This window comes from Varroa jacobsoni, unplaced genomic scaffold (genome assembly GCF_002532875.2).
Source record: "Varroa jacobsoni isolate VJ856 unplaced genomic scaffold, vjacob_1.0 scaffold_264, whole genome shotgun sequence".
In the NCBI taxonomy this organism is placed as follows: Eukaryota; Metazoa; Arthropoda; class Arachnida; order Mesostigmata; family Varroidae; genus Varroa; species Varroa jacobsoni.
The window spans coordinates 6,849-22,436 of record NW_019213166.1 but is presented as its reverse complement, the minus strand read 5'-3'; the positions used below and the strand labels follow the sequence as shown (position 1 = coordinate 22,436).

The 15,588-nt window shown below is 42.3% G+C and overlaps 1 long non-coding RNA gene across 1 annotated transcript; it reads left to right on the top strand.

Moving 5' to 3' along the window:
- The first annotated feature begins 257 nt into the window (after positions 1–257).
- Positions 258–10,556, top strand: LOC111258791 (uncharacterized). Its single transcript, XR_002679192.2, has 3 exons — positions 258–1,114; positions 1,677–1,957; positions 9,166–10,556. It is a non-coding gene; the product is annotated as an uncharacterized LOC111258791 (long non-coding RNA).
- The last annotated feature ends 5,032 nt before the right edge of the window (positions 10,557–15,588 follow it).

The following is a 15,588-nucleotide window of genomic DNA, read 5'->3' as shown; positions in this document are numbered from 1 at the left end:
GGTCCAACGTTCTACAATTCTACCGCTGTTTAAAGCATCAACCGCTAGTCAGTCGGTCAGTAGCGGCATCACCTTTTGGTAGATCCACCATGAACAGCCACGGCACAAGCAATAGCAGTCGTGGTTTGGTACCGTTGAAGCAGTACGTTAGTTTGTCATTGCCGCTGCCTGCACAGCGCGTTGGCTCCGGTGGGCCACTGCCTTCATTGCAACGGCGGCCGGCTGCGGCAATAGCAGCAGCATTCGGGGTCGGCGGCCTGGCGGCGGGTGTAGCCGGCGCCTGATCCGAGTACTGAGGCTCGTTTTGTCGCTCGGCGCTACGTCGTCCATCAGCATTCAGTCAGTAAATCAGTGTACGGTAGACAGCATCACTGCCAACGGTAACATCAGCATTGGCAGTTGTCTTAACAGCAACAGCTGTTGCAGTTTCTTTCACCATCATCGTCAGCGGTGGGAGCAAAAGTAGAAGTAACGACCCTGTGGTCTTCGCGTTTTGCTCTTGTAGTTATCCTATAGCGGCTACCGATGCCGTGGTGACAATCGATGCTTGTGACACCAGATCTGCGTCGCTGAGCTATTGAATGGTTTCTTCAGTGAACCGCCAATGACCAGCACCTAAGCTCACTGCCCGTTAACAAGCGACCAGCCGTGGATGCGCTATCGTTGGCGTCATATATGCATATACGTACCATGGCTCACTACAAACGGCATTCTGTGTTTGCGCGCATGCCTACGTGTATGCAAGTTTGCGCCCGAGTGTGGCCACTGTGTGCGTGCGTGCATGTGTATGTGTTTGTGGGTGAGCCAAATTATGTGTCGTCGTTTGTGACGGCGGTAGGGCTTTCCCGACCACGACCACGGCGATTAAAAGGTGAACATCGCCGGCCGACGGTCGGCCGGTGCTCACTACATAGAGCTACGCCGCTGATCCTGGCCGGTCAGTCAGTCGGTTAGCCGATTCTTGAACATCGCGCCAACGTTGGGATCAGGAGTGGTTGGCACGTACCAAATTGAACGGTTACAATAGCACGACCAACGGCGGATAGAAACAACATCACCAACAACGGCAACAACAACAGCAGTAGCAGCGACATCGACGATCGTCGCGATATAGGTATAATAGTAGCAACAACAGTGGCGTCAACATCTTATCCATCTCGCGATCATCCTATTCATCTTTGCGTTTATTGCGGTACTTGGCTTTCCCTTTTTTTTGCTATCTCTTCTCATTCCAGCTATGCCATGTCCAGATATATATATATATATATATATATATATATATATATATATATATATATATGTGTGTGTGTGTGTGTATACATGTAGCGATTTAGCGAGAATGACTGTGCCATTAGCAATGCGGTCCGATCCGAGAGCGAATGTCGTTAAGTTAACGATCATCAACTAATTGTCAGAACAGGCAGCGGCGGTGCTGCGAAAATAGAAGACGCCATCGGCATTATGACCACAGTGACACACGCGTATAAATATGTATGCATTTAGAAACAATGTCACTACACTACCGCCAAAAGTTACTCCTATATAAATTATTTACCGTGACAAACCCCTATTAAATATATAGCCAAGTGCAACGCTGCATGTATCGGTGGCTGGTAGGTCAAACTGCAAAACTACAACATTTGCAATGATTTTTCCTTTTTTTTTTCTTCTGGAAGTCGCTAGTGGCGGAAATGTTTTATGCACACAATAGTGTGGGATTCACCTGAGCCATCACTGAGACCGCTCCCGTCAGAGACTAGCTTAAAAACAGGAAGAAAGGTGCATCCACCGCTTAGATAGTGGATGAGAACCCCATAAGCCGGAAAAACCACGACTTGTCGAGCATTAGCCCAGTGAGTGAGAGGGGAGAAGGGGAGAGGAAGAGGGAGGGGGCAAACGAAGAAAAAAGGGAAAGGAACTGGGGAGGAGCCAGAAACTCAACCTTCCATCGTCTCAGGTATTGTAAAACTTTTGAATGCCCTTTTCGTTAAGAACTATATGAACTAATTTACGCGTCATGCACCATTTCTTTATAGAACTTCTAATCCACCCCCGACTTCCCACTTTCCCCTTCGGAAGCAGCAGACTCCCAAAAAGTGCGTTTCACTATGTTTACAACCTCCGAATCACAAAAACTACCAGTGTCACTCGCAGACTTACTTATTCAGAGTTGGTGGCCACCATTGATTCTACGGCCGCTGAGATCTAAGTCGGACCAAATCTTAAATGCCCAGCTTTCTTATATACTACTTACCTATGTTTTTACTAAACATTCCTGTGATACATACCTGTGTTGTATTTTCTGATTGTCATTTTGCCTACCGTGTTTCCAGTCCTGCCTTTCTGAACGTTTCTTTTTTTCAGGCTTCTAGTTAAGAGCTTCTCAGATCTTTCCTTCACGAGCAGGTCCTAACACGCCTGTCTAGCTATAACCGCGTCATATGAGTTTGTTCGTAAAGGCTCTGGGCGCCTTTATCGCCATTTGTGTTTGGGTCTTCTTCAGCACCTCTAGATTTTTTTCCTTGTGAGGGCGTCTTTTCAGGCCGATGTCCCATATAACGCAATTGAGCTCGCTACAGACACCAATATACTGCGTGGACCGTCCAACGGGCCGTCAGCTTTCGCAAGAATTCTGATAAGTCTGCTATTTGTTCATAGCGTATTTTACATGTCCTGATCTGTTTGAGATATTGTCAATAAGAGTAACAAAGTATCTAAATTTTGCTAGGGAGAACGGTGTGGCCGCTTTGCGTCAATGTCATATTACCCGCTTTTTTCCGTTCATTAAGAATAGCTGGTTGGTTTGCACAGACACAAGACGATTTCTCCAAAGCTCGCTTAGTCCATAATCTTTTATCGATGTACTTACGATGTCACACGTATCGTCGACGTTCGCTTGAGCATTTGTCCGTATGATGATTTTTACCGGTCATCCGCAAAAGCTATCAGCTTAGCCGGGTCAAGGTAATTTTGATTTAGGATCCTATCGTAGTTTATATTCCAGAGGAGAGGGCCAAACTTTTGGGTTTTCTCTTAAACATGCTGAAAATGTTATCATGTAAAGCACACCTGCTTAGATAGCTGATAATTATTATTCTCAGATAATTTTCCATGACTTCTTCTCTGGAGTTTTGTTGATGATCTCCCATAGGACTGAGTTAAAAACATTTCTGATGTTAAATGTCACAATGGTGCACAGTTGGTGCATGTTATTATTGTAAGGTTATGCAGCAGTTCCGATAATGTATTAATTGCTAAAGCATTTTGTGAACGGCTAATCTACCTGGCTATTTTCGACAATCTATGTGGATCAATACCGATCTTGAGAAGATATTTTACCTGTTTACCTCGGGGGCTGGTTGATCTGAAATGAAACGCCATAGAGAAGTGATCCGATAAATCTTCTAATGTCGTCTTTAACTCTCCAGTTTTGTATATTTCTGCCCAATTCCATTGAGGTTAATGTGAGATTTATTTTTGGTGAAGGGTCCCCACAAGTAAACGTGTGAAAACCATCATTTATAATTTGCGTCATTTTGCCGCTACCACATCTTCCAAGGGACTCCTCGTAGGATTGGCGATGGCAGTTTCCCATGATTCAGCTTGCGAGTTTAAATCTTCCCCTAAAATGAACTTTTTGCAACGATTAGCTCGGCTAAAATTGCGCAGATATCGGAGGATGGAAAAAGAAGCTTGGAATGCTCGAATATAGGATAGAACGGACCTTTAAGCACGGACGGCAGCCGGCTGAAGGTACGTGACTGTGTTTCCGCACTGCCATTGTCATAACGTATACTCTCAGTTTGAATTAGCAAGGAACTTGTATTCTTCGCTGTTTCTTAAGTATCAACTTGCAGCTGCTCAGCACAACCCATAACACTAAGCCTCTTCATCGGCATGATTTCTCACCCGAGGTTATTTTAATACTCTTTGTCAGTGCTATGACCTTGATATCAGAAAGCAAGTTCAAACGCTGTACGACTTCGCTCAAAATTTTTGTCCTGAACGACTTCAGCTTCATTGCAGTACGAAGGTTGGATGGATAGAGGTAATGTCTTCATGTCGCCATCGAACAAAAAGCTGACGTCCACTAAAGAATATTTTCTTCTTCCATATTGTATTTACTTTTAGTTTAACAAAGTGAGTTGTCATTATCTGGACTCGATCGCCTAACAATGAAAGCATTTCATCAAATGTGACCCAATGCGTCACAAGATATAGTTTACTCGGAGCTTTAAGGAGCTTCTTTCTTTGTTACCGCACGTGAGTCCCTGTTTATTACTGTATAGAAGCGTGTTGAAATCCATCGTATCGAGCTTTTAGTACCTGCCCAAAATCATGGGCCGAGCGGTCCTGGTGTGGTCGCTACGTTAGATAAACTTGGGGGCATGCAACTTCTTTTTCAAATTTGACAAAAACGCATCCCGTGATACGCTTCGATCAAGATTAAATGTGGTTACAGGCAACATCGATTATCGTTTGATTGGCACCATGAATCGCTTCCTTCATCCGCTAACGTACTATTAAACGCCGAACGATTACAAGAAGAAATTGGAAAGAATCATCATTTTTCTTCAGACGTCATTTTGCTGCTAGATATTTATAGACTCAAGATAATGTCGATTTAGATAATTATATTGAGTAAGCGAGCCGCGCATTTATTATGCAATTACTTTAAAGTTTGTGAAAGGACGCATGATTAACTTTGCTTGCTAGCTAGTTTGTGAAGCCAAACGGTGCAGGGAAACGTTGCAGTTATTCTACCCAGACAAGTACCTTAAGAGCTGTGATATTTGTCACGCGTATTAGATGCTTCTATTGCGGCTTCTTAACGCTTTCGCGATTTTGCTAGTCATTGGAGCCGCCTTTAAGTATAGCTAGCATTAAGGACCTGTCCTACGATTTAGGTTTTGCCGGACTTTTGTGCTTGGGAATTTCTCTAGTAGACTCGCAATGCGGTATAGTGAAGTTGTGCCATGGTAAGTGGACGCCACCGCGGAAACTCGGACCAGCGACATTCGAAGGAGATGCGCGTTAGACCCACAGGTCACACACGCTCTGTTTCTGATTATGGGATGCAGCGTTAGAATGCCATTTAGGGTCGGTATTAAATAATTTTATGTAGTAACTATACACTTAGTTACAATATCTTTGTTATATGGGTGTGCATCGTCCAACGATCATGATATACTGTAGTCGCTACATGCACGGTCGTCCCTCAGTCGTAATGGTGAGGCTCGGTCATACCAGGACAAGAGTCAGGCCTATTTTGGAAATCTTTTCTGCGGCCTATGGACCTTCTCCACCAGTAAAGATGCCTGCACATCGTGTTCACGGTGACTTATACGGCAGAAACGTGCCACGTATGGCATTGAAACATCCAAGATTGCTCGAAAACCGTTTAGCACGCTTGAAGAAATGAAATTATATAGAAAAAAAAAAAAAAAAAAAACTAGTAACGTGTCGTTTTTTCGTACGATACACATTATGTACAATATGAAGGAATTCCCTTTATAGGACATATGTTTTGTGACTGCAGTAACAATGCATCGACTGGCGAATTTTGCAAGAAGGTACACGCGAGAATTGGAGGACATTTGATCATAGCCATTTGGACAACAGATTATCCATGGAATGCTGCCGAGCATTTATACTGAGTAGGGTATATTAGACGAGATATTTAAATATTTGATGACATGTAGTTCTTCCTGGTAGGTAGCGGGTCTAGTCTTAGTCATGCAACCTAATATCAATGAGTTCGATTTTTTGTTTTTTTTTTTACCGTTATCTGTTTCTGTAGTTCCGTACAGCATCAGAATTAAGTAATAGGTTATTTAATGTTCATTTATCAAAAAAATATCGCTAAAAAAATATAATATAATAGATTAGAGGATAAAATAATTTTCCAAAAAAATCTACCAAAACACTTACAATAATATTTCTAACAGCGTCAAAACGTTACGAAACGAATAAGCGACGTTCCTGTGAGTACATGACAACTTGCTATTTGGTTCAGTTCAAAATCTCAAAAATGCCATAGCCCAAAACCATCACCAAATAACCAAAATTAGTAACCCAAAATAGAGCAAATGGAATTCAGTCATTCTTTCTCATTATCAAACCCAGGTTACTATCACTTTTCTCCAGCCTGTTATTAAAGACACTTTTAGCAGCTATATTTAACATCAGCTGTTAACCTTACAATACGAGTGGTATAAACTGAATCACGAAACTTTATGAATAGGTGCTCTGTGTGAGCCAAGATGGAGCCCTGCTTGGATGCAGCTCCGAACTGACGCTCGTCTTCCTAGACGTGCCAAAATACAAAAAGCCAGGCTTCCCACTGGAGACGCTGATAAAAAACGGGTCCGGCTCAATTAGTCTATAAGCTGGTCAGCTGAGTTTTCCAATTGCGTGGTAAACAATTACTTCTGCGTTGTAATAGAGAAATCATGCTAAACTCCTTTTGGGCTGTTAGATATTCTATTCTAGCATTAATCACATCGAGAAACTTGGTCAATAACTTACCTGCTCATTGATACAATTGCCACCACCCGGACATTCTGGGCTCTGGGTTTTCTATACCTATTTAGTTACGTTTCCTTGTTCTAATCTCTAGAACGTCAGGTTGAATAGTACTCGATGGTCACGATGTTCCTTAATCCAAAGCTGATCCTGCGCCATCGTTGCTTCAAAGTGCCGATCTGTGGACATTTTTACTATTATGAAGCTTTAAATTAAAGATCTCTCTGCCTTGATTAATTTCATTAAACTACTGAAAACTTCTTATCCAAACCAGCTAGTTTTCTCCAGGGAGACGTTATGAAGACTGCGATAATATAAAGATTCTTGGCGGAAGACATATAGAATTGCGCACGTTATCTATACGTCCAATTAACGATCATCGATTAACGATTATAGCTACCTAGAAAATAGTTACGAGGTAAACTTTAGTTTTTTTTCGCAGAAGAGGCGGGCAAGTCTAATTGTAGTCAAAAAGAATACCTGTAGTTACAATATATTATATTTTGTTGATTATGTTATTAATATAGTTCCATCCAATTGGTCGAAACGTAAAACGACATCTGAAACACTGCGTCCTAGAAAAGATTATTACGATATAGCGTCAAATCGTCGATAAATGTGCTGTAAGATGAACAGCTCGAAGATGGCTATCCAGACCTTCGTCTCTGAAACTTGGCCGTCAAAGACAAATGCTGGGCTTCACCCGTTAGCATCATCCAGCAGACCTAAATCCTTCTCCTCCAATCGTTCATCATTGGCTCCGTGTTTGGGCTTATGGTTTCTTACCGATGAGAACACACGATCATAAACCGCGTAAGCAGGTCATACGTTGGTAATATTAGGGTGGTAGATTTCAACGAGTTCGTCCGTGAGGTGAACGGGCTGTGCCGACTAGAGCGTCTTCGTCGATGAATTGCTCGACAGCGTCATCTGCCATAGCCGTGACGACCGTATCACTCAGGACAGTTCTGTATGCTTGCCTTGAGCAGCAAGCCTGAGGTTGCTTCAGGAACACTATTTTACCAACGAGAGCCTCTGACAAGCCACTGGGCTGCTTGGTGAATACGTTCCAATTGTCCACTTTACGCACGCAAAGAATCCATGATCAAAGCGCTTCCCGCTGCTAACTTGATTCACGTTTCCGGTACCTGACCACTGGGATGGTAGTTTGGTTTTAGAACAGAATAGCGAACTCCCATTAGGAGAATACAAGACCCTCTTGCAGACGATCTTTTACGAAGATTCTTTGTTTCTTTCGATAATTCGAGCGAATGTAGGACCGCTTGCACATTGGACCAAAAACGTACCTCAGTTGTTTTAAGCTAAAGTGTTTATTTATCCTCGATGCACAGCCTGTTTGCCAAAGTAACAGCCATCATATTTTTGGTAGAATAATGACATTATCTAGCTGCTTCAATGCCGCAGTCTGACCTTTGGATGGACTAGGAGCTTGTTATGAGCTGGTAAAATCTTTAAGCGTGCAAAAATTTAAGTGCTTGCATCGGTGGATATGAGCAGCCTTTCTCTAGACGTTACGCTTCTGGCCAGCGCACACCAATGTGATACTTTGAATAAACCATAATTTTTCGACTTTGCGCACTTGATCAATCACCGTTTCTTCAAATCAGTTGGGAAGATGATGTCCACATTAAATCTTCTGAAGTGCGCCTGTCGAAGTATTATCTATAAATCGATCACAAACCGCGATATCAAGCCTCGAGGGTCGTATGGTCATGCATAGCTACCAACTAGAACACGCATTGTAGTAAATCCCAATAGAGCATCTAGATGAAATTTTATTACGTATTAGTCTTCGCGCTATAACATTTTGCTAACATTTGCTTCTTGAAAAAAAGTATTTTTTTCAGGTGTGATCATCTAAATAGTCGCAGGTTTTATGTAAATATGCTTATTGAATGGTTTTTCTGGGTTAAAAATAATTTTATTGTTTGAAGCAGCTAGATCTTATTGTTGCCTATTGTCAAGTTTTTCCTCATGATTTATTTTCTTATTTTTATTCTCGTAAAATCGCTTAAAATTACACATCAAACGAACTCCCGTTTATCCTACCAAGTTTATTTCGAACACAGGTGCTCGAGGAGATTGTTTGGCCTATGATGCTTCACCGATTTCTCCAGCTTTCGAAGATGGCCAGCCAGCAACCAGACTGAGCTTCAGAAAATAGCAATTTCTAAGCAAACCGTTGGAATTTTGATTTAACAAATTTGAGACGCTCTGAGAGAGCCCATCGCTCACCATCTAAGATGTCTAATTCTGTAGAAGTGGTAGATCTGAGGCCTTATCAGACCAGTATCTCTTGCTTCCAACAAGGACGTATCACATCGAACCGGGACGTATTGTTAACTGCCTATATATATTCATACATGGGTAATTCTTTCGGTGTCGACAAGGCTGCCGTGGTAAATCAACGCTCTCTAAGAAAATCTCAAGATTCATTTATCAAAAATATTATTTAATACAAACATTAGTCTCATTCTATTCTAACACTACGCACGCTCCGCCATCTAAATATATTGCAAGATATGTAGCAAGTATGAATTTTCACTTGATACGCGTTTGTAACGATTTGCTCAGATACAACGCGATTTATAACGAGCGGTTTTCTTTAAACAATTTCAGAGAGGTTACTATTACATTGCACGAAGTGCTGATAGCGGAATGAGCGACGCAAAACACGTGAAGCGGAAAAACTAGAATTTCAGCAAACGAATAGCGTAAAGTCTTGAATAATGGATCCAGGTATTGTCCGTCCTGCCTAGATAACCAGCGATTTGATTCTATGGCACCAATCGGATGATAGGATCGGCACAGTACCAGCAGGCGGAGGCCCTTCGAGCAAGAAATAAACGATAGATCCTGACGGCAACATACAAGCTGCGCAACCCTGGCCTTAACTGGCCTTCAACCCTTCAACTCGGCGGTAAAAAATAGCAGCAGTAGCAGCAGGCAATCGCCGCCGCACTTGGTTCTGCGGCAGGCCGTTCAGTCCGTTGTGAATCTGCGAACACGGTTCGTTACTAAATTCCCCAAGTCGAATGGCTTTCACCGCCTCATCAGCGCAGCAGTAGTGGCGTGTATATGTGCGCCTGCGTATAATACCTTCTACTTCCGCCACTCAGTTAGTGGTCCCGGTCGAAATGCGCTCCTCTCTAGAGGCCTTGCCGCTGAAACGGCGGCCAATCGCGTCCCACCACTTTTACCTCTACCGAACAATAGACGCAAGGAATTAGTTAGCTAACTAACTGCCTTCGCACGACGTTCGCTGGTTAGATCGCTGCGAATTTCACCAACGTTGTCAACAAACGTTCACCAATAGGCCAACCGCCATATCTCCAAGGTCAGCCTTCTGGACGCGTCATGGAACTTTTGTCTGTTTTCCTCCGTTTGAGTGCTCCTCTAGCTCTGTTAACTAGATTATTATATTAGTTAACTCTCAAGTAAATAATAAACGAAGGATGTTTTACTCGCTTTGTTGATATTGCAGATAGATAGATATTTGAAAGACATGCGGCGACCCTGAAAGCAGTTATGTTGCATTGCGGTTGTGTATTTTAATAGTTAAGAGCGGTCGTTTATGACGCGCTTTTCCGTGTCATCTTACATCGAGGTCAAGGCGATCTTCATCAACTCGACGCGATAAACCAACGTCTGCAGTGAACGGAGTTCGGAATCTCGACAAACAACACCACGCTGACAAAGATGATAGAAACCAAGGCGACTGAAACTAACAACTAACACCGTATAGGTTGAATAAACGATGTGGTTTGTTTGGCGCGCAAATGGTTCGAAGTCAGTTACGGGTATTTTTCATCCGTTCTGTCTGTTTACCTCTACATCGGGCTACACACGAAATTTTAATACTTCGTAAAACTGTTCCCCATTGGGCCAAGCAAAAACTGCCATTGGGTGTGTCTATGAAATCGAACAGTACACCTCAGTTCGGTAACTACAGACTCCTGTAATCACGCAAATAACGTCCGATAAAATGTAATTCCTATAACATACATTTATTCAGTTAGTCCTACATTTACGAAATATCGCTAGGTATGTTTAGCTACGCGTAGAAAATGGTACTTTGAACGTTAAGGACTCTTGCATCATGTCGATTTGACACGTACGCTTTCACTCTTTCAATAAGTCTATTGATTGTTCGGTTAATGAACCTCGACGATGTATCCTGCAGATCAGTATTCGGCGTTAGACTTTTTGCGCACAGCTCACAACACAATTTCTGACTAGGTTGAAATTTCATGCTCGACTGGGATTGACACAGACATGTCTGTCGTTTCTGAACGCCTAGTCTCGGATGCTTCGGGCCGCTCTCCTCCACCGGTCTGCTTGACGCCCGACCTCGATACTCCAGCCTCTTTCTTTTAAGGGGTGTGCCTGGATCGACTGCTCTTCGCCCCGCAAAAAAAACCTCTACTTTGCTGTAAACCTCACCAACTCTTCTTTCACAGTCTGCGAGATGTACACTTTGTCGTATAATGTATCTCGAGAGTGCCTCTGTTTTACTGCGCAACTTGCCGGTCTAGTATATGCAGACTATCTGTTGCATGTTGTGCACCAGTCTCCTGATCTGTGTAGCCCGCTCCCTTTTAATAGAGCTGTTCCAGGGGGGCTTTGAAGCTCCCGTCAGAATTCAATTTTACGATGTGCTTTTAACACATGGCAGCTTTTTCGCAAAAATGAATAATACTTTTATGCCTGTAGGGGTTAAGTCAGCATCTATTATATGTATCATTCTACATGCATCGCTTTGAATCGCTTTAGCCTTCATTAGTGCCAATGAAGTTGTAGATCGTACATTCTTACAGGCAATTTTAACCTAACCCTTATGAGTCTAATACAAAAATGGTGGTCTAGCCTGATCGTTTGAGACGTCAGAAGAATCACATCTGTGGTGCACCAGTCGATCCGTAAACCATTCTTTCCCGGCGAGTTCACATAGTGCGTTAGGTACAGTGTGTGTTACATAAGCATTGTCTGCAATCCTTGCTAGGGGGCTACCCTACCATTGAATTTGCCACTCTGATCGCAGCGAGAGGGTTCATCCTCCGATAGAGAACCGCCGTCATGATCGTGAGCGTGTGATCTAGCCTGCTAGTGGGCGCAATGGGTTGGCTGGTAGGTCGATGAACTCCGATGGGGTTCACGACCCCTGTTTTGATGAGGGTTACAACATACATCCTAGACCTCCTATGCTGCATCAGGGCCGGTCAGCTTGGGAGACCATCCACTGTGGGACCTCTTACTCTCCTTGCGGCCAGTGACCTCAAATGTTTACCGATCTGTTTGGCCGTGATGCGATCAGCTGATTCGTTAACTCTTGAGAAGCCAACGATATGGCGGGTAATAGTGGAGAAACACGTATGGTCGCTTGCTGCTAACAGTTATTGATATGCGTATAGATTTAGTAGATCTTCTGTTAAACATATGTAGACAATACGTTTCTAAGCTTCGGAAGCGTACGAGCATGACTTGTCTTTAATAGCTTATGTTTGGTATGAGTAACGTCCAGATGTAAACACTTAATCATCATTACACAATGCTTACACATGTGTGACTTAATGCAATACGATACGTTGGGGGGCGTTCAAACGAGAAGTTGTGTCGCGTTAAAATGGGCGTAAATAAAAACCTTCTGTGATTCAATCATTAACAGTTTCTGCTTGAAATTCTACTGGGCTTCAATCTGTATTTTGTAGGCGAAAAGGGTATATAAACTGATGTAGGACTGGCAGGGATACGGTAGCACGCCAACTTGAGAATATCTCAATTCGTGTCTAGGCACAGGCTGCCCCTCAGGAACACATCCATTATTTATACGTTACGATGTAAGAAAGTCGATCTCATCAATGCTTCTCACAAAATATTGAACAGTTACAACCATGTCGACTTTTTTTCAGCTTGGGAACTGAAGCCGTTCAGTCAGGCATATCATACACGCTTGTAGGTACCTTCTGTATGATACTTCCATTACACACTTGAGCTAGACTCTAGAAGGTATTTAGAGTTACGCCTAAATCAATACCAGGTTTTGCGACTCCCGAAAGGAAACACTTGAGAATGATTCGGTTTAAATTAATGTATAATACTTTATTTAGAAATCTACTGATAGGTGGTTCGGGAAGCGCGAGCTTCCAAAGTGAGCTGCGGCGAAACTTGCCACCGGCTGCCTCGAGCATGTGGAATACCGCTCAGCAAGGTACTTCCTCTAAGTTACTGATGATTCAAATCATAACTTGAATAACCGTTTTCGACTCTGTGTCTAGGACAACATTTACAAACGACATTTTTTATTCTTTTTGACGAAGTTGTGGTTACGTGGTTGTGGTGTTGTCGGCAACGACAATACTTAATTTAGATTTCGGTCCGTGAGTATCTCGAACAATTCGGAAATTTTTAATATTCTGGGCACTTCTTTTGAATTGCCCGAGAATGCCCCTTATAACAAACGATATAAAACCGAAACATTGCGTCCGTGATAGGGATGATTTGAGATAAATAAAACTGATATTGTAGGGCATACAGGGAGCAACTGGGCGCACTTATAGTTAAGATTTTGCTTTGGAAATATTTAAAAATATAATAGCGGTCGGATAGACTGCAGGCAAGAATTTTAATTATCTCAAAAAATGGCAGCTTTAGGAGAACAGATTACTATTTGTTCTAAGCTAGTGTACACTATCCACCGAGCTGAACAATTTCGTATTAGCACGAAGGGTAGGACATTGTATGGACACATGGCACAAGCAAACATAGGTTAGGTGCGCAATAGTAAACTACTGTGACCTTGTCATTTTTCAGAGTCCCATTAGGACCTAAATCTATGAACCAAAGTCCTTATCAATCTGTGTCAAAACGTAAAGACACGCTTTTTGTTTGATTCAAGTTTTAATTCAAGCGTACAATAACACTATTGCAGCTATAGTGGCATTGACTTATGTAAAAAAGACAATAACTCTAATTTCCACCTATGCAGAAACAAATTGTTCTTATTGATTCATTTATAGATCGAGTTGGTCGTAGTAAGGTTTAGCTATAATAGCTTAAGTCATCCTAGTTCGGACAACCTGGCAGTGTCTAAAAATGTCAACCTTATAGGTTAATTTTACGACACAATGCGATTCACCTCTCTATGGTAGTATTCCAGGGCGCATTAGCATTTAGAATGGTCCAGCCCTTCGTCATTTGCGTAACACTGCTTCTACTGCTTTAGAATAAAGACGTGGTTTGTCTTATCGTTTTCATTTACTCTGTAATCTTGAAGAGGAGAGTTTTTGAATAGAAACTAAAAAGGAACTAGTAGGATGATTATCCTATTTTCGGTTCGCTATAGTGGCCGTGTCCTATCGTCTATGCAGCTCTAGTGTAGATACCACGACGGTAAGTTGGTCAACTTCTGGAATAGCTTCAAAGTAACGTGTACGAAAAGAAAAAGCAAATGTATTTACATACGTCCTTACTTTTAGCGAACTTTATATATTTAAAATTTTAGTTAAATACGGCATAGGTAAAGGTGGGCCTATTCAGCTTTTCCTAAAGCATCATCCAATTTTTGGCCACATCCTGCTCTACCTTTGAAATGGCAGCATGGATCGTTTCACTCTCTTGTGCACTGTCCGTGAATTGTCGTACACTAGGGACTCCCAGGCTATAGACGAAAATTATTTACATCCCAAAAACCACTGTCTGATGAGGCATGTGAGCCGGAGGCATCGTTGCCCCATTTCTTTTGGCAAAACTGCAAACTGTAACTCTGTTTATAAGAGAGATAGTGTCAGGCTATTTTGTACTCCAGAGTGTTGAAAAACATGTGTTTTTAATACGATGGTTCCCCCCTTGCCCCGAACTTAACTAATAAGGTAACTGCCTTATTAAGGAACCACTTTAGTAAGCGAGCAATTCTCCGGCGGGGTGACGTTGAATGGCTGAATAGCTCACGAAACGTAGCTCCACTCGATTTATTTTTATGGCGGCAAAAAGCAAGGTGTACTATGAAAGCTCACAGAGGGGCAAACTTAAGAAAAACATCCGTCCTGCCATTTTATGAATAGGGTTAGATGTGTGCAAAAACATGGGCAAACATCAAGTGAAGCGAGTAACAGCCGTTAGAAAGTATATGAAGCCACTTTTATTGATGTTGCATTTAAATAAACTCTTACATGTACAAAGTTTTATTAAAGAAAGGTTTATGTTAATACAGTTACTTTTTTAGCGCCCTTCCGAAGTGACTCTTGACCAGATGGCCATCGCTGTATCAGCCAGAGACGAGGGCATTCTAGCATACATGCAACTCTCAATTGTGAAATATTCTGTTCATTTTTTTAAGAAGATTTAGCAACATTGTGTTATTGTTGCTGCAACGCTCTAGTCTGAAAAAAAGGATTGAGATAACTTATTTCCTTCGAATTGTTACCATATGTTCTATGTACATTATGTGCATGAATAACTTTACTGTGCACCCTTCATAGTGTACCACAAAGCTTTGCAATGGACAAAAAGAACCATTCACGCGGGTATTTGCCAACAATTCTGTGATCGGTCACGGGAAGGTACTGCCTTTGGGTCGAATGTTCCAGAATATGGTTGGTTTCACATTTGAACTTCCGGGCCTTTCTCACTTGATTAATCAAGTTTCCAACTGAAAACAAAATGATCTTTGGCGCTACTAGTTTTGTATTCCAAATTTGATCTCACTCGATTTAATCACAAACACACGTTACCATTAATTACATAGAACCGAAATATGCTACAGGCTGTTGTCGCTAGTAACGTCGTGAGTTCAAGCGAACTGAGGCGCGAAGGGGCGGTGGGTATCAAATACCACGCAATTATTGGCCCAAAACAAACGGATATACAGATTTCGTTCAGAAAATAGAAGCATACGCACATACATAGTAAAAAAGAAGGAGGAGTTTAAAGCCGTAGCGGTTGCAGTGGTGGGTGGGTACCGGTAGCAAAGGAATGACGATAGTTTACCGCTCGGTCGGCCATAATGCTTTGGGAACGATGAAAAAATAACATCTTTCAGATGCG